The following is a 20278-nucleotide window of genomic DNA, read 5'->3' as shown; positions in this document are numbered from 1 at the left end:
GGCCCCAGTCGGGCTGGTTAGAAATGGCTTTGGGGATCTTCCCTCCCATTCGCGCCCAGGGTCAAGTCACATTAAAGGATGTAAGAAGCCTGCTCCAGGAGCCGGCCATCTACTCTTTTTCTTTGTTGTTTTCCTGGAGGTAAGGCGAGAAAAACGTTCACAGAAAGAGAGTGAATGGTTGCGATTTGCACCCCCTTCGCGCCCCTCGACGCAGGCAATTCCTCGCACTCAGCTGGCGGCGCGGCCCGGGCGGCTTCCGCGCGGCTAATATACATATTTCGAGGAGGAGGCTGGGGGGCTGCCTCTTCGCCGGGTCAATGTGTTAATTAAAAGTTGGTCCGAGTTGGTCAGCACGCAGTCCCAGATGTGCTTAACAGCATGCAATTAACACATAAGGCAAATCTTTTTGAAGATACCAGAATTGAAAACCTCCCAAAGAAACTCCACCCCGCCCCTGCCCTTAACGTGCAATAGCAATGGCAAATAAGGGAAAAGTCATTAAAAGACGTAATTAAATGTGGGCCGCCGTTCTTGAAGGGGGTCGGGCTGGAAAAAGAAATTCTCTAAATCTATATATTTCAAAAATAAATAGCAAATTGATTTTTTTTTTTTTTCTGCAGGACGTGCAGGCACGAGATCCGTTTCCCTCCGTTCCCACTCCATGTATATTAAACAGCGGGCGAGCGGCGGGTGACCCAGCGAGCGCACGGAGTCCCCGGCCTGGCGCGGGTCCGCGCGCCGCCGCCGCCGCCGGCGATTGCAGAGGGGCCTCTCGCAGCCAGATTGGTTTCTACATCCAGGGATAATTACGGCACGCTCACTTGCCTAGCGTCCTTTCTATTTTCAAAAAGTGCAGAGGAAGGGTGTGTGTGTTGTGATAGAGTCATTCTAGATAAAATATATTTATAGGAAAAGTAAAAGTATTGGTGGAGACACTTAATATCATCATCGCCCCCAGCGGAGAAGCCGGTCCGGATTCCACTCGCCCGAGGCTGAGGCTGCTTCTGCCAGCTTGCGCCTGCCGCAGTTTCTACCTGATTTAGCCTCTTGCACTCGGTTCTCAGGCCTCCACGACTCAGTTTGCTTCTATTTGTCTTATAATTCGGGTTTACTCATTTAATATATTTTTGCCACCTTTCAGAGCCAAACAAAGACCCCGATCTGTTAGCCCCCCCTTCTCCCCTCTACACACATTCACACAGGCACGCGCGCGCGCACACACACGCACATATGCACACACGACTCTGCAAGTTCCTCACTTGCCAGGACTTGCGGAAGCCAGACCAGGACTTGGTGCCTAACTGGGCACCCTGAGGCCACACAGACCCTCTAGTCAACTTCTTGGTTATCATCTTAGACTTGTGTCTTAGGATGGTCTGGTTTCGGGGGTGACATGTGATTCCATCACCAACACCACCCAAAAGAGGACCAGAGGTAGCCATCGTAACCAATTAATTGTATGTATCGTATCTAAAGGGCGTGCCTTATTGATGACACCTAATGAAGCAAATAATGGATTTGCAGTATCTTGGTTATTCATCTGGTCCTTCTAGAAACCTGAGTGTTAAGGAGAGATGGATAGTGATGGATGGAGAGAAAGAGAGAGAGAAAGGGGGGAGGGAGGGGGGAAGAGAGGGGGTCGGCTACAGATCCTTGCAAACGGATCAGATTTGTTGAATGTCAGCGGGAAGAAGGCAGTCTGAGCCGTGATTTAAACATGGGCCAGTATCGTTAACTAGTGTCCAACGACTCTCCCCCACCCCCTCTCTGCCTTCCTGCCGCTCCCTTCTTTTCTCTCTTTTGTAGGATACAGAAGGTGAATAATGAAACCATTTTGCTAATAGTTTATGAGCCATGAGATTGGAAATGTATATGGATAGACCGGAGCACCAGACTAAAATCATTTGAAAGAAGCGTGAGGCTTGGCAGGGAAAGAAACCCGCCGTGTCCTCTCTCCCCAGACCGGAGTGGAATGGGACGCATGGGGTGGCCTTGTGCCTCTCCGCTCCATCCGAGGGCAGCGGCTTGGCCCGTCCTCCCGCCAGACCCTTACCCTCCTCGTCTCCCCGAGGGGCTGGAGCGAGAAGGAGATGAATTGGGGCGATGGCGAGATAGCGCGAGCGGGAGATAATCGTTATCACCAGGATTTTTCTTCCAGTGATGGGATCTAAAAAGATCTATCACACTGGGCAGCTTTCCCCGAGGCAGAAAACAATAGACGTGAACTTGGCGCTGAAGACAGCCACCGGGAGGCTGTCTGTGCATCTGTCATTTCTGTCCCTATAGAGCCTGTTCCCCTAGTACGAACACCCAGAACCTTCGAAAAACGCCGCAAGCACCCATCTGACCCCCACACTCGGCCCGCGAGGCGGTTTCCACCCGCTTTCTTTGCGGAGTTAGTACACTTTCAAAGCCTAGACTCCAGGGGCGGGATGAAGGGGAAACCGAGGGAATAGGGGGAAGTGTGGGTGGGGTGAAAGGTGAGGCACTGGCCTGGACCCTCTCTTCCCAGCCCACAAAGGGGCCGCAAAGCCTGGGGAAATTCTCGAAGCCAGCTCGATACAGTGGCCCAAGCCAATGGCCCGCGAGACACCGCCCCACATCTGGCCGAAAGTCCCGGAGAGCCAGGGCGCGCGGGAGAGGGCGGGCACCGCTGGAGGCGGCTGGCTCCCGGCCGGGCTCTCCAGGCGGGTTAGCAATTGGAGCGGGAAGGCCGGGACAGGTATGTAGGAAGGGGCGCGCAACCAGGCAGGAGTGCCCCGGGACGCCCGGGCTCCGTCCAACTCTGTCTCGGGGTCACCCTTAAGCGCGCTTTGGGCCGGGGCCGAGGGGTCGCCCTTGGGGAGGGGAGGGAAGCGCAGCCGTCTGTCCAAGCGGCCGGAGCGCGGGCTTCCCGGGGGCTGGAGATACGCGCGCACCCGCCTGCGTGGAGTTGGGGGCAATGGGCACATCCTGCAGGGAGAGCGGCCGCTGTAACCCCCTAAGAACCTCTGCCTTTTCCTCTCCTTCACAACTCGGCTGGATTCTGGGGAAAACAAAATAACTTTTCCGTGGACGAGGAGGAAACTGGCGGGCAGAGGTATTAGAAGCAGCGCGAATGGGGCAGCAACGCCCCCAGACCACCTGCTTCCGGATCCCTCTTTGATCTTCTCCCGCGGGTAGGGGTAGAGGTTAGGCATTTGACATTTCCGGTTATAGGCGGCGAGATGGTGTTGGGTGTGGGTAGGCAATGGAAAGAAGCAGCATCCCCGTTCTCTGGCTCCCTACCCCCCAACCCCCGAGCTAGAGGTCGCCTTTCTACCCGTTGGGCAGGCTTGGCCCCCGCTCCGCAGGCCTTGCGTGGAGAATGGAGCCTCCAAAGGGGGGCAGTGCAACCTCCTTTCACCTGTAGACCCTCACCTGCAGCATCCTCAATTTCTCCAACCCCCACACCCACCCCTACTGCCTATTCTCTTGACTCCGGTTCGTGTGAGACATCCAGCATAAATTTAGTGAAGCAGCCTCTAGAACTGGGGAGTTTGGAGCGGAGAGCGAGTGTCTGTCGTCCTTTCGGGGAGGGGGGAGTATTTTTGAGGAAGCACCTAGATTGAAAATAAAAATCGGACTAACCCAATCACCATTCGCAATGCGGCCCTGGCTTAAGGAAAGGGGGAGGGTGGACGGCGAGTGGTGTTAGGACTCCCAGGCAAATAGATCTCTTCCGATCGGCAGGTGGGGGCGGGCTCGGCCAAAAGGCGACCGGCCCTGGGGAGCGAGCGAGGAAGACCCCCGGACGCCCTTCGGCAGGACGCGCCTCCCCGAGAGCTTGCTACCCCCAGGCAAGCGAGGACGTAAACCTGGCGTGCGCCTCCGCTCTCCCTGCCTGGTCAGGGGCGAGTGTTCTAGTACAGTTGCCGAGAGGGGGGTTTGTTGGCACTGGACGGTTGCAGTTGCCCTTGGGATGGGAACCCTGCGCTCCAGGAACTCCTTTGTGCCTTCTGTACTCGCCCTTTCCCAGTGCCCTCCCAAACTTGGAACTACCTAAATTCCCGTCCTGGCATTTGAAGAAAACCCCAAGTCCTGGCAGTTTCCCGCCTTCCCTCCGTCGCTCCCGTAATCCCAGGGGAAACCCAGCTCCGGCTTCCCCACCCCCCTCTGCTTCTAGAGCCAATCCCCAAGAGCTCCGCTCTCCTGGGCCTTTGCCCTTCCTGCCTGGAGTGCCCGGCTGGGCGATGGGGCCAGAGGAGCGAGGTAGGCGGATAGGGAGGGTCAAAGAGGCCGAGTGGTTCCCCCCTCTTGCAAAAATAACAAAACTACTGGAAAGTAGAATAAAATTAAATTCCACCCCCTCGCCGAATCTGTCCCCTTCCAACTCCTGCCTGGAGAGTGGCGGGAGGGGTGGTCGGGTCGTCCCCGGAAAAGGGGGATCTTGCGCAAATTTACGGCCGCTCCTCTCATTTGTTAGTTGATTCCGTCTAAAACTTCGCTATTTATAGGCTACACGCGGCAGCCCTGCGGCCGCTTCCCGGTGCGAAGTGAGAGAGGTCCCCGCGGCGCCGCGCGGCCCGTCTCGATTGCGTCCAGTGACTTGTTTTGTTTTGTTTCTGCCCTCACAGCGCAGGCAGCCGGGGTGCGATCGCGGGGAGGCCGGAACCCCCCACTCGCTGGAGTTGAGAGAGCGGCTCTGCAGTCCGACCATGTGAGTCCGCGCTTGACCTCACTCCGCGCGCGCGGGCTGGAGGGCGCGGAGGTGGCGCTGCGCTCCGCCGCCGCGCCCGCGCCCCTCGGCTGGCCTCCGCCTGCGCCTCTGCCCCTGCGACCTCCAGCTCCCTTCTTCTCTTTCCTCCCCCTTTGCTTTCTCCCTTCCTTTTCTCTATTTCCATGCATCTTTGACTCTCTCTGCTCTCAACTTCCAGCTGAGTTTGCATCTGGGTACAAAAAGAGACAAGACTGGCCTTTACGCGGGAGGCGGGGTGGGCTGGGCGCGTGTGTTTTATAAAGAAGAGAACTGTGTGCGGCTGGGGGTGGAGGAGGCGCATGATGTAGCCTGCCTGGAGCGCAGCCCCGCGCGCTGGGGGAGGGGGCGAGGCGCGTTCGGCTGGAGACCTTTCCTTCCGCCCGGGCGCCAACCGTGAGGGGGAAACGCTGGGCTCAGCAAGGCTCACCATTTGGGACCATCCCTGTGCGAGGCAGAGACAGATGTCGTAATCGGAATCTCGGAACCGCCCGGGAGGAGGGGAAGGACGTGAGCATGGGCTGACTGTAGCCGGCAAATAGAGTCAGAGTCGGGTTCCTAAATTCCTGGTAGAACTGGGCGCTGCGGCGCCTTTTTCCCCAGCGGCTGCGGACGGGACTCGCTGGCGGAGACAGCAAAGGCGCAAGCGGATGGCGGCGGTCCGTGGGCCTTAATCTTGTCCTCTTTTTCTAAATGCCGGAGCCTAAGAAGATGCTTCGGTGTTTTAGAACCCAGACGTCAAGGGGGCGGGGAGCAGGACTGGAGAGGTTCCCCGAGCCCGGGGCAAGAGGAGCGCTGGGGCGCGCGTCTGCGGCGCGGGGAAGGGCTGTGCGCGCCGAGCGGCGGCCAGGCCGGCTTTCTCGTAGGTGCCCGGCGGCGGGCGGGAGGCTCCCGCACCGCGGGTCAAACTACCCTTTCTCCTCAGAGCCGAGGCACGACATTTGGGGGGCGGGGCTGGGGGATGCGAAGACGGTTGTGATTGAAAATAATCCGGGGCTTGTATCCATTTGGCCGAGGATAAGAGCCCCAGTGCGGAGAAGAGGAGGAGTTAGGAACCAGCGAGGGGCGAACCGCGGCCTCGCCTCTCGGCGCGCGCGCGCGCGCGGCCTGTGCCCTCGCCAGATAAGAATCTAACCCGCCACCCATTTCTCCTCTCACAGTGTATGTCACAACTAGAATCTCCCTATGGTCTTATCCCCAAAGCGCTCAGTCTGCCTTTGTGCATAGATTGGTGGGGAGCTAAGACCCCTCTGTGCCACAGAGAGGGAACTTTCCTTTCCAGGGTCTGTGCTCCCAGAGTTCCCCGTCACGAAATGGGGCAGGGGTGTGTCCCCAGCCCGCGTCCCTGCTTCCTTCCTGGGCTCACACTGCAGGGACAGTCTGGTTCAGACAGGACGGGGGCCGCCCAGACCTGGCCCAGAGCTGCCCGGATGCTCACCCCGGCCCGCCCCAAACAGCTTTCCAAAACTCAACTGCCAAGTTCAAAGCAGAAGCAAGTTTCTGTTGCTATCCCCGGGCCGCGTGCCGACTTACGGGTAGATCAAACTTAGTACAACTTTATAGCCAGAAACTAGCGGCAGGGACTCGTAAATATCAGAATTCGGGGACTAGGGGTGCGATATCTTAGTATCCCATACCCATTCCCCGAAGTCCTAAGAGGAGGAAAAGGAAGGAAGGAGAGAACGAGATCAAAGTAAGAAAGATGGAAGTTAAGAGGAAATGAGAGAAAAGACGCGGTAAAAGAAAGGTGTGGTCAGAAAGAATGACCTCTAGCTAGCTGTTTTTCCTCGTTGTCCCCTTTGAAAAGAACACGATGTTTCGAGAGCAGTGGGGTTAGCCCAAGCACAACCACGCTCACCCCAAGTTCTCTGGCCGTGGCCGGCTAGTGGACGCGCGTCTGCGCGCGCACTGGCTAACTTGCGCTTCTCAGCCTCCCCAGCTCCCGACCCTCAGCCACATTCGACTACCTTGTCCCCAGTGTGCTACACACGCGTCGCTCAGGAGCTGGTCAACGCTGGAGAAGGCCAAGCGCGCCCCCTCCGCAACCCCTGCGATTCTCCTTTGGCATAGAATCTGGGACCGCAAGGTGGGCGCTGCGCGCCAGGCTCCGGTACTGCAGTGGGAAAAGAGTGCTCGCCTTAATCATTCTGCTTGTAGGAATTTTGGGAACCGGTAGGGCTTTTTCCCGTCTCTGATGGGATTTTAGAACTTGGGAGCTTCCGCGGCTCAGCGATGTAAGATAAACTTGCCCTGAGCCCTGGATTAGCAGTCTAGGCAGCCATGCCCCCGGATTCTTCCAGTTCTCTCTCCTGGCTGCGGATTCTTTTCTGTCCCTGTCCTTCCTCGCTGTGCCTCTACTGAGTGGCCTTCAGACCCCTGGGGCTTTCCCCGCAGGCGAGGGTCTAGATAGGAAGGACCTCTAGTTCTCTTCCTCAGTGTAAGTAAAGATGACATTCCACCATGCGGACAAAACTGGAGAAGAAACTGTGTATGGAAGGAGGTGAGGGCAGAGAACAGGGACGCCTGTTTGTTTCCGAATAACTAGTGAAAGGACGAAGAAATGCCACTCTTTCCAAAATAGCTCACGTTTTTCAGGGAACTCTGGAAAGTGACAGGACAAGGGATTGTCCTGTTAGAAATTCCTCAGGTCTGCGAACTATCAGCCCTGGGAAGAGGCGATGAGAAGGAAACCATCCACGAGGGTTTGGCAGAGGACCACCTGTGCCCACCTGCGAGCAGGCCTTGCCCCTCTTAGATGGCCTTAGATCATGGTTACAAACAGTCGCCACCGTTTTATGAATAATCAGAGCATAGACACCTGACAGTCCCTAAGTCATGCTTTGCATGGTGCCATGAGCTGCTGTGCCCTTGGGGGTGGGATGATCAGCTTGAACCATCCCAGACCAAGAGAGTTTCATGAGCCCTAAAACTTTCTGCTGCAGTATGCCAGTCCCTGCCTTCTTCAGCCTTCAGCCTCACCCTCAACCCCTGAGCCACCATCCTGTGTTCTCTACAGCATGGCTGGGTCATCTGGGGACTAAAATGGCTTAGAACCAACTTGGGGTCACCTCTCTCCCTTTCCTCAGCTAGACCTTTGACTAGAAAAAAAGTTACTCTGCTGAGTGTGTGTGGATGGATGAAGGCAATGGCCCCCTTTCCTAAAAGCTGGAGCAATTCCTTTCCCTAGCCCCAGGAACAGTCTTTCTTGGGTCAATGATCCCAGGGCTCCAGCCGTGGGGTAATTTCTAACCTATGTAAGGAATTCCTAGCCTGTATGTTCTCCCTTTTAGAGACTTCTCTTACTAAGAACTGAGAACTTAGAGGAGCCGAGTACAGTCTCCCTCCAGGATTTCATTTGATCATTAAATTTACACCTATCTGGGCAAAGAGCTGAGGCCTGAAAGGTATATAGAGGGAGGGCATTTGGGATAACCCAGAGAAGAACTAAGTGACTGTTGGCAAGAAATTTCCATTAACTCCATGCTTTCCTCTTATGTCTCACCAGTTTAACTTCATTTTTCCCCCTTAAGTGAAGAAATAGAATTCTCAGCTTCTGTGACTATTTTTGCCACATCCTTAGATGTATGTTGTGGCCGAGCGCTTTTAGAATGGGACCCCTGAATACATATGCTACCTGCAAAGTTTTCTGTGCACTCTTTTATCTCACTTAATTTTGACATAAAATGTAAGCATTTATTTTCATCAAGTTCTTGTTCACCTTCAACAGGTTGGTTTCAGTTTCTATAGTTCTCAAATTTCCTTACAATAACAGTACATGAATTAGATATGTTTAGCTTCTATGAAACAGGATTATTCCCACTACAGTTCTCCAGGTGGTTCTGGCTAAAACCGCCTCGGCTTTCACCTAAATGAGACACACACTCCAGATGAAAGTGAGTGTCTTTTTTTTTTTAAACCTGAATTATTCAAAGACTTGTTCTTTTATTTCCTTCTGCTTGTTTGGAATGAACCTGGTCATATTAACATTTAAATAGATATGTCATAAAAGATAAACATGACTTTTTATGTAGAAATTTTCTTTGAGATTTTTAAAATCATAGCTAAGGTATTTAACATAATTTCAAGAGATTGTATCTTTGAAATTCGTTGACAACTAGATTTATTTTCAGAACTGTCTATGTAACTTTGTCATACTTCTTTACAATTATATCCTCTGCTCTAACTGAATCTGCCGTCAATTGTTTAACAAGTATATATTCAAATGAGGTTTTTTGCACTTAAGTTTTTTCAACATTTCCCCTTGTATAACCTAGTTGACAGGAAAGTTTGCAGCTCAGAAAAATTAAATTTGGAGCATATAGTATATTCTACTGACTCATTTATATAATCTCTATTTCATTAACATTTTAATAGTAAGAAAGATATTTCTTTTTGAGAGATAATATGTCTTCTTTTTCAAGGAGGCTTACTGAATAATTAGTTTTTCTCCAGTGTTCTCTGTTTTTTCTATCAGCTATATCATTGTTTCCTATTCATTTATCTCATGTAAATTAAGGAAAGATTCAAATTACTGATTTATAATAAATCGTATCCCTCCTCTTACCAGAGTCATCAATATTCTATTATTTCAAATTAAACATTTTAATGTAATTTAGAAGGGAAGAAGTTCCTACATATATTCATTAATCAGTGATGGCCAGATTGGCTCAACTATTGACAAGAAACATTTGGAAGTGAAGATGTAACATCAGAAAAGTTGAAGTGTCTACTGGCAAACTGACAAACCAGAAATGCCATTCAAGAGCAAAGGGCTCGTGATAAATGACGCTGAAATAAAGGGAATGAGGACAATTTGTCAGCCACTGATTTTCTAGATGTGGTATTTCACTCCTTAATATCATTTGGGTGATATATCGTGCGAGAGACTTGTATGAGAAGAAGAAGATTCTTGCTTTTCTTATTGGGGGTTCAAACCAGTATTTTTTTTAATGAGGTACGATTTCAGATACCATAAAATTCAACATTTAAACCATTTTAAAGTATACAATGTAATGGCTTTTGCTGTATTCACATTGATGTGCAACCGTCACTCCTATTTAAGTCCAGAACATTTTCATCACTCCAAAAAGAAATCCTGCATCCCTTAAGCCGTCACTCCCCATTCGCCTCTCTTCTCAACCACGGCAACCACTAATCTGCATTCTGTCTCTATGGATTTGCCTGTTCTGGACTTTTTGTAACTGACATTGTTTAACATTTGGCCTTTTGTGTCTAGCCTCTTTCACTTAGCATTATGTTTTCGAGATTCATCCATGTTGTAGCATGTGTCAGTACTTCATTCCCCTTTATGGCTGAATAATATTTGATTTTATGGATATACCACATTTTGTTTATACACTCCTCAGTTGATGCACATTTGGGTTGTTTGTACTGTTTGGCTGTTATGAATAATGCTGCTGTGAACATCCATGTACAAGGTTTTGTTTGACTGTGTTTTCATATCTGTTGGGTACATACCTAGGAATAGAATTTCTGGGTCATATTGTAACTCTGTGGGTTTTTTTGAGGAATTTTGAGTTAAACTCTATGTTTAACGTTCCACAGCGGCTGTACAATTTTACAGTCCTGCCAAAAACATCTGAGGGTTCCAATTTTGACACACCTTTGCCAATGTTTATTTTATTTTCTGTTTTTTTTTTTTTAGTTACAGCCATACTAGTAGGTTTAAGTGGTATCTCACTGTGGTTTTGATTTGCATATCCCTAATGATTAAGGATGCTGAGCATCTTTTCATGTGCTTATTGGCCATTTGAGTATCTTCTTTGGAGTAATGTGTATTCACAGTCTTTGTCCATTCACAGTCTTTGTTGTTTTTTTGTTTTGTTGAGTTGTAAGAGTTCTTTATCTATTCTGAATATTAGCTCCTTATCAGATATGTGATTTGCGAATATTTGTAATTTCTTTCATTCTCTGGGTTGTTTTTCACTTTCTTGATAATGCCCTGTAATTCATAAAAGTTTTTAATTTTGATAAAGTCTAATTTAGCAGTAGTTACTTTTCACAGTAGGTGCGTTCCCACAGATTAAACATAACACACAAAAAAATTGAAAACTCCAAACCGTAAAAAAAGAGAGGACTCTTCTGTAATGTCCAAACAACGACTTTATCAAATGCAGATTATCAGGCACTAGGCAAAATTACTGCTGTTGTTCAAGAAAAGGAGACAGCCACAGCTACATTGACCTTTTTCTTAAAAGAAGTCCTGAGTTATTCAGATAAGTTGTCTACCCCAATGAATGAGATCTTTTATCTCAAGATGACAGTAGTTGTTTTTTTTTTTAAATTGTCATTGTCAAATTCATCTACCAAGACATTTCAAATAGTCTCCTCTGTTTAAATAACATTAAGGATCTGCCTTAAACCAACAACAACCAGGAAAATCAAAGGAAAGGTTGACAGGGCGTTCCTGACTTAGCAGTTTCCAACGCACAGCCACCCACAGGCCTGTGTAGCCAGGTGACATACTTGTAAAGTTCCTGGAGAAAGGTCTTGGAGTCAGAGGGAAGAGAAACTAAATTATTGCAAAACATTTTAAAAACAAAAATTAATAAAAGAGGAAAGATAGAAATGGACATTATGGAATGCAAAGGCTTTGCCTATTCTCTCAAATAGGCTCCTTTTGGGTAATTAATTTATGGATTAAAAATAACCAAACAGTGTTTTGAATCAGATCTTCATTTTATTTAGTTACTGAGTAAGAAGGCTTATGGTGAACACTGATTTAGACATCTCTGATTCTGTTCATCAGAACTCTTGGGCTAGATTCCTGCATCTGTCATGTTATGGAATATGCTGTTGGGCAGACCGCTGGATATTTTCTAATTGTCCATGCATGGCTGTCGTCCTGAACAGTCCGGAAGGATCCTGAGGGAAATTCATTTTCCTCACTGGTAGAGTAACACCTTCATCCCTCAGTGATGGTGGCAAAAAAATGAAACAAGACATGTGAGAATTATAGGACATTTTGAAGTTTTAATGTGTGTTTCCTTGTTTGAGTAGCAGTTACAATGAACCCAGTATGGTCCTAAGATTTAATAAATATTTAAAAATTAAGTTTTCATACAACCCTATGAGGTGGGTAACTGTTAGTTTCCCCCATTTTACAGGTGAGAAAACTGAAGTGCTGAGTTTTTATATAACTTACTCAAGGACGTAGAGCTGATAAGTGGCAGAGCTCGATTTTGAAAACTCAGGCATTCTGGTTCTAGAGTCTGTGTTCTTATTACTACATTGGGCTGCTTATGTTTAAAATCTAGAGATTTCAGATGATGATTGGAGTCTCTGTATTAAATGATTCAATAAGTATTTATTGAGTATCTATTATGTGCCAGACTTCTCTGAAAATATTGGAAGGTCTAGGAATACTCAGCTGCATTACTGCATTCTCTCAGGGCAACAATCAGCTGGAGTCGAGTTGTTACTGCCATCTTTCAATGGGGTCACCAAACTTGGCTTGATTCGTTCATACCTGCATGCACCCTGTAATCAATCACATTTGCTACTGCTAACGTGAGACACAGGCAAGGAAGATAGGTCACCACCAAAACATTAAACAGAAAGGCAATAATAAACATAGGAAAAAACCATTATGGCAAGAATTTAATTCTGCAACATTCTCTTGCAGCTGTCATTAACCACAGATGAATGAGCCGACGAGAGTTGGTGGGTATCCACTGGATACTTGGGCTGTTGAGCAAGCACTTAAAATTTAAGAGTTTAAAATCCAAAGGTTGAGAAAAACCAACACAAAAAGCGACTATAAAATAATATATGGGAAATAGAGTAAAAATCCCACTAATTGGAAATCTTTAATAATTAGTCTTTTAGGCAGAGATCTTTCAGTCATAGAGTTTGTTTTCTTATTTTATGCACAAAAGGTGAATAACAAGCAATATCAGATCTGTTCCAAAAGGCAGGCTTCAGAATATGCCATGAAGTTGGGAAACAATCAGTCCCATCTCTAGGGTTTTCAGAAAATTCAAGCAAGTATAATTGAGCGGTGTTCATAGAAATTATCCTGAATGCTACGGGCTCCAGAAGAGTCTTCTGAATGGAGAGAGAATTAAATATGCTGAAAACTATATTATTACATGTATTCCGTTGCATCCTAATTTTTGAACAATGGTTAATTATTAATGACAATACTTGATAAACAAGAACCTTCCTTTTGTAAATATATAGATGCCACCAAAGAGTTTATTCTAGCTGTTTGCCCACTTAAGAGGGAAGATTCTGCTTTTTGAAGGTCTGGTACCAAGTAGAGGAAATATTTCAACACGCTCTGTGCTGTGGCCGATGTCGCATAGCTTGGTCCTCGCCATGACTTGGCCAATACCATATCTGTGAGCATGAGCCAGATGTTCTGTGGAACAGTTTGCCAGGCTGACTGACACAGATGCATACAGCACTATTGGCCCAGCCCTGTTTTATGTGTCTTTAAATAATCAGCAGAAAATCCTTTCTGTGTTGAACACTTGCTGTGATATAGTTTGTTTAATACTATAGAATGTCAAAACAACTGTGAACTTATTGCTTTGTTGAACAATGTGTGTTGAGTGCCTGTTAGGTTTCAGGGCAGAGTTTTATAAAGGCTTTCTCCTTATACCATTCTATGAGGTGGGTGGGTAGGTAGCCAGGTAGGTCGACTGAGAGACTATTATGAATGCCACAGAGAGGAAAGTGAGCTTAGAGAGCAAGTAGTGAGGGTGCAGATATGGGTCTCAAACCCAGGCTTCTGATATCAAGTTGAGGGCCCCTTGTCCATAACGTCTCTTGATCAGCATTTCTGAGATTGTGTTCCACCTGAATACCGATGTCAGAATGACCTGGGATATTTGTGTAAAGTACAGAGTCCTGGACCATGCTCTGGAAATACTGAATCCCCAGGAGTCAGCATTTTTAATAGTCCCCTCAATAGATTTTTTTTATTCTTGGTGAGGAATATTGGCTATGAGCTACGATCCATTGCCAATCCTCCTCTTTTTACTGAGGATGATTGGCCCTGAGCTAACATCCATGCCCATCCTCCACTACTTTGTATATGGGACACTGTCACCGCATGGCTTGATGAGCAGTGCATAGGTCTGCACCCGGGATCCGAACCTGCAAACCCCGGGCCACCAAAGCAGAGCACGCGAACTTAACCACTATGCCACGGGGCCAGCGCCTCAATAGATTTTTATACACAGTAAATTTTATGCATTGCTGGTCTAGATACTAAAAATTTTGAAATATTTGGTTAAGTTAATTTGACACTAAGAAAAGATAGCTTGAGGAGAAAGGAGAAATTTTCTGAGCACAAACAGTGAATGTCAGTGGACTCTTAATAGTTAACCTCACAAATTGGGATTTAAAGATTCAAAGTGATCTTCCCATTTGGGGAGGCTGTCCGTATTTGAGGTATTTCACAGAGGTGTGATGTTTTTATAACATAGTTTATAAAGCGTGTTGTATGGAACCATACTTCCACAGAATATTCATTAATTCGTCAAATATTCATTAAAGTGTCAAGGACCACGTTAAGCGCCTGAGAAACAGCAGTGAAGAAACAGCATGGACCTTGACTTCATGGAACCCACAGTCTGTTGAGGAAAGATGTTAATAGGTGCTCTGCACCAAAAGTTTTCTTGTAACAAGTGAATTTGTGGAATAATGGGTTCAACAGGTTTCTTCACTGCAGGACATGTCAGAGCCTTATGTGTACTAATATGTGCGGCGAATATCTGAGAGAAAATTCTTGTATGTGATATTTTCCAGACTTACCACAGCATCTTTCATATAAGAACAACCCCTAGGTCTGGTGTTCCACGGAGCACCTTTTGGATCACACTCTGCTTACACATTTCAGTGAAATCCTGTCCCTCTCTGGAAGGGCCAAATCTGTGGCACTTGTATAGATACGGGGTGTATTATAGAAATGGAATCCCACTGCACCCCCACCTCCCAAGATAATTTTGTTCTGATATCCTAGTGAGCACTGGGACAAGCCACGGGCAGACTTTTAGTCAAAGAACTAGTGTCCAGGGATATAGGTCAGCTTCGGGCTATCTTCGGAGGTTGGGCTGGGTATGAATTTTAACATGGAGTGGATCCCTGGATGTGTCTCTGGTCTCTCCAGCTGGGGAGTGATTGAGGCAGAAGAATTGTTTCAGGGTCCTCCAGGGATCCTGAGGCCATCTTGAAGTATTTGGTGTGGGAAGAGTGTTAATGGGGATCACGTGGTCTCCCTACATGGAAGGCTGCATATTATTTGAGGAACACCCAGCTTTTGACTAGGTGTATAATCAGATTATTTGCTGAAAAATACCTCCTGTCTATGCATTGCCTACTTTTATGAGGATAGTTGCTGGGAAAGGGAAAATATAAGCATTTTCAGTAGGCTACCTAAATCCAATTACTCCCAATTTTTTCCTTTTTCTTCTTCTTTTCCTCAGGCAGTGGCTATATCTAAACAGAACAAAGTGACTTGGCAACTGCTCAGTTAACTCAGAATGGTATGTTCACCTGATGGATGGATTTAAATAGTTTGGTTGTTGACATTTATCAAATTACCCAGAGAACTGCCACATCACCACCTCGATTCATGCGCATAGAGAGTTCTTAAAGAAGCTTCTTCAGAATTGTTTGTTTTTCATAGTTATCATAATATTTAAAGATATGTTGCTTTATTGTTTGTTAAGTACGTGCTTTATTCATCAGCAGGTCTTACCACGCATGCTTCCTCATGGACATACAAAGTAAAATAAAGAAATGTAACAGTATCTCAATAATTCAGGTAATCATCACCTGAGTGTATAAATACTTGAAACAAACTGCTTTTTTTTTCCCTTTTCCAGAGTTGCCTGAATAAAAGTTCACCTTTTCATTCTTTTTGAGGAGACCTCAGATCTCTAAGTGTTAGTCTCTTAAATTCAAAGTCTAAATTCAGTTTATTGTTTTAATCTCTTTGAACAAGAGAGTTAAATGCAATTGCTGTCTTCAGGGAGCTTCCATTTTAGGCTTGGAGGTGAAGCGTAAGTACATATATTGTTATAATACCAAGTAAATATCTGATAAATGCTAAAGGAAAAGGTTATAAGCACAGTGATTGTGGTTCAAAGGAGTTTAATCTGGCCGTGAAGAATTAGAAAAAGCTGATTCCAGGAGACGGCTTTGAGATTGGTCTTTAAAAATGGGTAGAGGTGTAATTGGTGTAGCAGAAAAGGAAGAAATGGGCTTAGGGTTTTGTATATAAAGGCAAGAATGTGAATAAAGACACAGAAATGGGAAAATATGAGGCCTATTTGGGACACAGTAGAGGTGTATTTAGGATGGAGGAAGAGGGGGAACTAAGAGGGAAGAAGGTAGAAATCTACCATTACTGAGGGCCCCTTAAACGTGATATACTGCTCGGTGTATTATCTACCCATTTTCGCTTTTCATCCTCACAACAAGCAGGGCAGATTAATTTGAGGCCGCTGTTCACCAAGAGTCACGTACTGTTTCCGTTGTACAGTCATGTGTCACCTAACCACAGGGATACATTCTGAGAAATGCATCCTTAGGCAATTTCGTCATTGTGCGAACATCATAGAGTGTACTTACACGAACCTAAATGGTATAGCCTACTGCACACCTAGGTTATATGGATCTTATGGGATCACTGTCGTATATGCAGCCCATGGTTGCCCAAAATGTCATTACGTGGCATATGACTGTATGGTCTTTCTGCTGGGAAGTGACTGCCAAGGGGGTACCACATTTCCCAGGCCCCTTTGCCTCTAGCTGGGGCCAAATGATTGTTCTCAACAATGTAATGTGCATGTAACTTCCAGGCTAAAGCAATTAGGATGCCTGTGTGCTCTTTCCACCGTGGACCATGGAAGGGAAAAGGCTGTAGACAAAGGACTTCAAGATCCTAAGGGAGAAAGGGCCATTGGATGGAGGAGCCAGGGTCCTGCTTGATATGCACCTGGACTTCACATAAATAAGAACTAAATTTCCTTGTGTTAAGCTACTGAGTTGTGGAGATTTATCTTTATAGCAGCTGGAGTTTCCTTAATACAGGTATTATTACAGGCTTATTTAATACAGGCTCATAGATGTAACTTACCCCAAATCACATACATAATAATAAGCGAGGCCAATACAAATCCAGGTCTGTCTTCAGGATGCTTCTTTTTTGATTGTATTCCCATAGTTTTAGCTACCGTCTGTGTGCTAATAGGTATCAGTTCTTCATTGTGCGTCCAGACCTCTTTTTATAGGTCCAGGTGTAGACAGTTACCTACTGGATTTTCCTACTGGAAAGTCTATATTATTTAGGGCATAAAATAAACTTTTAAAAATAAGACTCCAGTATACAGTGGATTACATAAATAAAGTTTTTTCCCCAAGTAGAATAAGCGTTCTGGGTGGAATGCTTGATCTAACCTATCTACTTCATTGACCCTTTGGTTTTTTCCATAGTGTTTTCCTGCTGTTCCCTAAGGTGTTGTCTCATTGGCATGTTAAAGCTAACCCAACTCCTGATTATCTGAGAAGAAATCCAGGACAAGCAGTTTCCTTTTAAGCAAGTGTCAGAGGTTGCACACCTTGGCTCCTATTCCATTGTCAAGAAGTTAGTCGTATGGACATAGGGAGGCTGGACGATGTGGTCACTAGTAGCTGGTTCTGTGCTCAGCTGAAATGGTATTAGATGAAAGAGGAAGAGAAGGGCTTTGGAGGTCAACCATCATTCCAACACAAAGGCTGTCAGATATTAAACCTCAATGAGTTTAGAAACACTCAGCCATCTACTCAAATTGACTTCTTTATCTTGTACTCCCTAACTTGGTTAATGACCACACCACCCTCCCAGATGCCCAAAGACCAGGTGATATGCTTTGACTTTGTCTTTTATCTTACTTTCCATTGCCAGTCATTTTCATCTCTTCGATATCTTTTGAAACTGCCCGCTCCACTTAATCCCCTAATCTGCCTTGGTTTGTGCCTTCATCATCGCTAACGTAGACCTATAGGATGGCCTCCTACCTGGTCACCCTGTCTCCACTATCAAGGTATCAAGGACATCCTTCACACTACCAGGAGAGTGATTTTTCTAAAATGCAAATCTGATGATCATTTTACTCCCTTTTTACAACTCTTCAGTGATTTCCCATGGCAAAAGTCCAAATTGCTTTGCAGAGCACAAAAGGCCCTCTGTGGTTCAGTCCCTGAATCTCTCCAGCCTCATTTCTGACACTTGACTATTCCCTTCCCCCAAACAGATCACACCCACAGCTTCAGTTATACTGAGCTATGCCAGACTGTTTCATTTCTTTGTGTCTCTGCTCATGTATTCCTTCTGCCCAATGAATGATTATATATTTTTCAAGATCCAACACAGCTGACACCTCTTCTGTGACATTATCCCAACTCCTCTCCAGGCAAAGTTCATCACCCTTTCTTTGTAATGTTCCATGTATTCCCTGAATTTTATTGAATATCCGTCCCTTTTAGGCTTTGTTTTTAAGCGCTGGATGTGATGAGCAGAAATAGATGTGGTCCTTGCCTTGCGAAGCTTGCAGTCTAATGGCAGAGTTGGACATAAATCAAATATTCCCACAAACAAATGTAAAACTACAACTGTGACGAATACTATGAAAAAGAAAAAAGGGCACAATGATTAGCCCATAATAGGAGAATTTGACCTAGTAAGAAAATACAGGGAAGACTTCCACTGAGGAAGGATGCTTAAGCTGAAATGTGAAAGATGAATTAACCGGGTCAGAACAATGAATTGTAGGCAGAGGCAAGTGTCCACAAAAACATTATGTTAGGAGGGAATTGGGGATTGTAGGGGAGGACAAAAATTTCCCTTGACCCTCTTAGGGTCCCTGGCTGGGTCTGAAAATTAAACTGACAAAGACAGATTAACAGGAGAAAATCACACAAATTTGTTTAATGTAAGTTTTATTGTGACATGAGAACCTTCATAAGAAAATGAAGAACTGAAGAAATGGTTAAACCTGAATGTTTTTGTGCTAGGTTTGATGAAGAGTGGAAAGTCGTGGAAAGATAAGATAGGATAGGGCAAAGAATATAAGCTAAGCCTGGTGAACTGGGGGAGACTTAGCAAGGCCTGTTCATCTGGATTCTTCTCAGTGTCCCTCCATCTTGGAGACAAGAATCTTCCTTTCCTCTGGGTGTAGAGAGGGTGCCTCTCACATGAGGGTCTTATGACCTGTTTCAGGGGAGAAGACTGGGGGGAGGTCAGAGTAACCTTCCTGCTTCTGCCATTTTCTCAAACTTCTGCAGCCTAAAATATTCAATGTGCCAAGGGGACACATTTTGGGGTAGCATGTCCTGAACCCCATCGGGATATATGAAGGGACTGAATAGAGACAGGTAGGGGCATGGGTGAGGAATGGAAAGCCATTTAAAATGAGATAGAAAAATATGATCAGGGTTTTTTTTGTTTTTGTTTTTTTTCACCAAAGAATTCGTCCTGACTACTGTATGAAGAATGAGTTTGAGGGTTAGCCCAGTGGATGATGCCAAACTTTTTAGTTCAGGCAAGAGATACTGATATATGGAATTAGGATTGTGATAATGGAGGTGAAATTATTCATATTTAGGATTAGATGAGGGAGAAGGAGATATCAAGGATGGTCCCTATGTTTCTGGATGGATGATAAGGCTAGTCATGGAGAAAAGAAACACTAAAAGAAAGCTAGTTTGGAGAGAGTTTGAATGGGGATATCTAGGAGTGTATAATAAGTGTACATTAAGTATAATTCTATAACTTCACATATACTGTATTATAATTACTGTTGTGTGTTTCTCTTTATGAGACTCTGAGCTTGTCAAAGGAATGGAGCTGAATTTACTTGTTATTATTCTTATTCTTTTTCATTTTTGTATCCCCAGTACCTATTACTGTAATTTACGCATAATATTTGCCTAGTAAATGTGTGTGAACAAACGATCTATCTGACCCCAAAGCCCACACAATTTCTCCCCCACCAGTAATAGGGGCAAGAAACACTGGAAAGGCAAGTTGGGGCTCAAGTGTAGAGTGTTTTTCAATCCCTGGCTAAGAAGTTACATTATGATACAAAATGTAATTAAACCTTAAATTTACATTTGCTTCCAATCTAACCTTTGTTTCAAATAATGCTTCTGTTATTGTTAAAACCCTATAATGTTTATTCAAGGGACATTCTCTCCTAAGTAAATCAAAGCCAGCCAAGCTACAAGAAAAACACAGAGATCATCCTCAAAAAATGAACTATGCCTTTATGTTGCAGGACTAAATGAAATTAGAATGAATCTACAGGAAAAGGGTTGACAGATACAAAAGAAATGTAAATAGGCCTATTCATTTTTTCACTCTCTTTCTATCTTATATTGGAGGCTAGCATTCAGCCATTAGGGCAGGTCTAGAGAGGGATTCAGACATTTACACGGTCCATTGCTGGGTCTATTTTCACAGCATGGATCTGAAGGGATTAATTTTGAAGGGCCACCACTGTTTCTTGGCGTCAGAGTGCTAGAACAATATTTTGAATCTGTTGAATTCAG

General features: G+C 45.7%; 1 protein-coding gene across 1 annotated transcript in view; it reads left to right on the top strand.

Annotated features, from left to right (window-relative positions):
* The first annotated feature begins 4587 nt into the window (after window positions 1-4587).
* The window catches only part of ESRRG (estrogen related receptor gamma), a 612201-nt gene continuing 596510 nt past the window's right edge, over window positions 4588-20278 (top strand). Inside the window, exon 1 of the mRNA XM_087424360.1 lies at window positions 4588-4678. The gene's annotated coding sequence lies outside the window, so the exon portion shown is untranslated. The remainder of the gene's footprint in view (window positions 4679-20278) is intronic.

This window comes from Ceratotherium simum, chromosome 36 (genome assembly GCF_057802395.1).
Source record: "Ceratotherium simum simum isolate JZ-2026a chromosome 36, ASM5780239v1, whole genome shotgun sequence".
In the NCBI taxonomy this organism is placed as follows: domain Eukaryota; kingdom Metazoa; phylum Chordata; class Mammalia; order Perissodactyla; family Rhinocerotidae; genus Ceratotherium; species Ceratotherium simum.
Note: the sequence above shows the minus strand (reverse complement) of the source record. Positions and strands in the feature narration are given on the sequence as shown.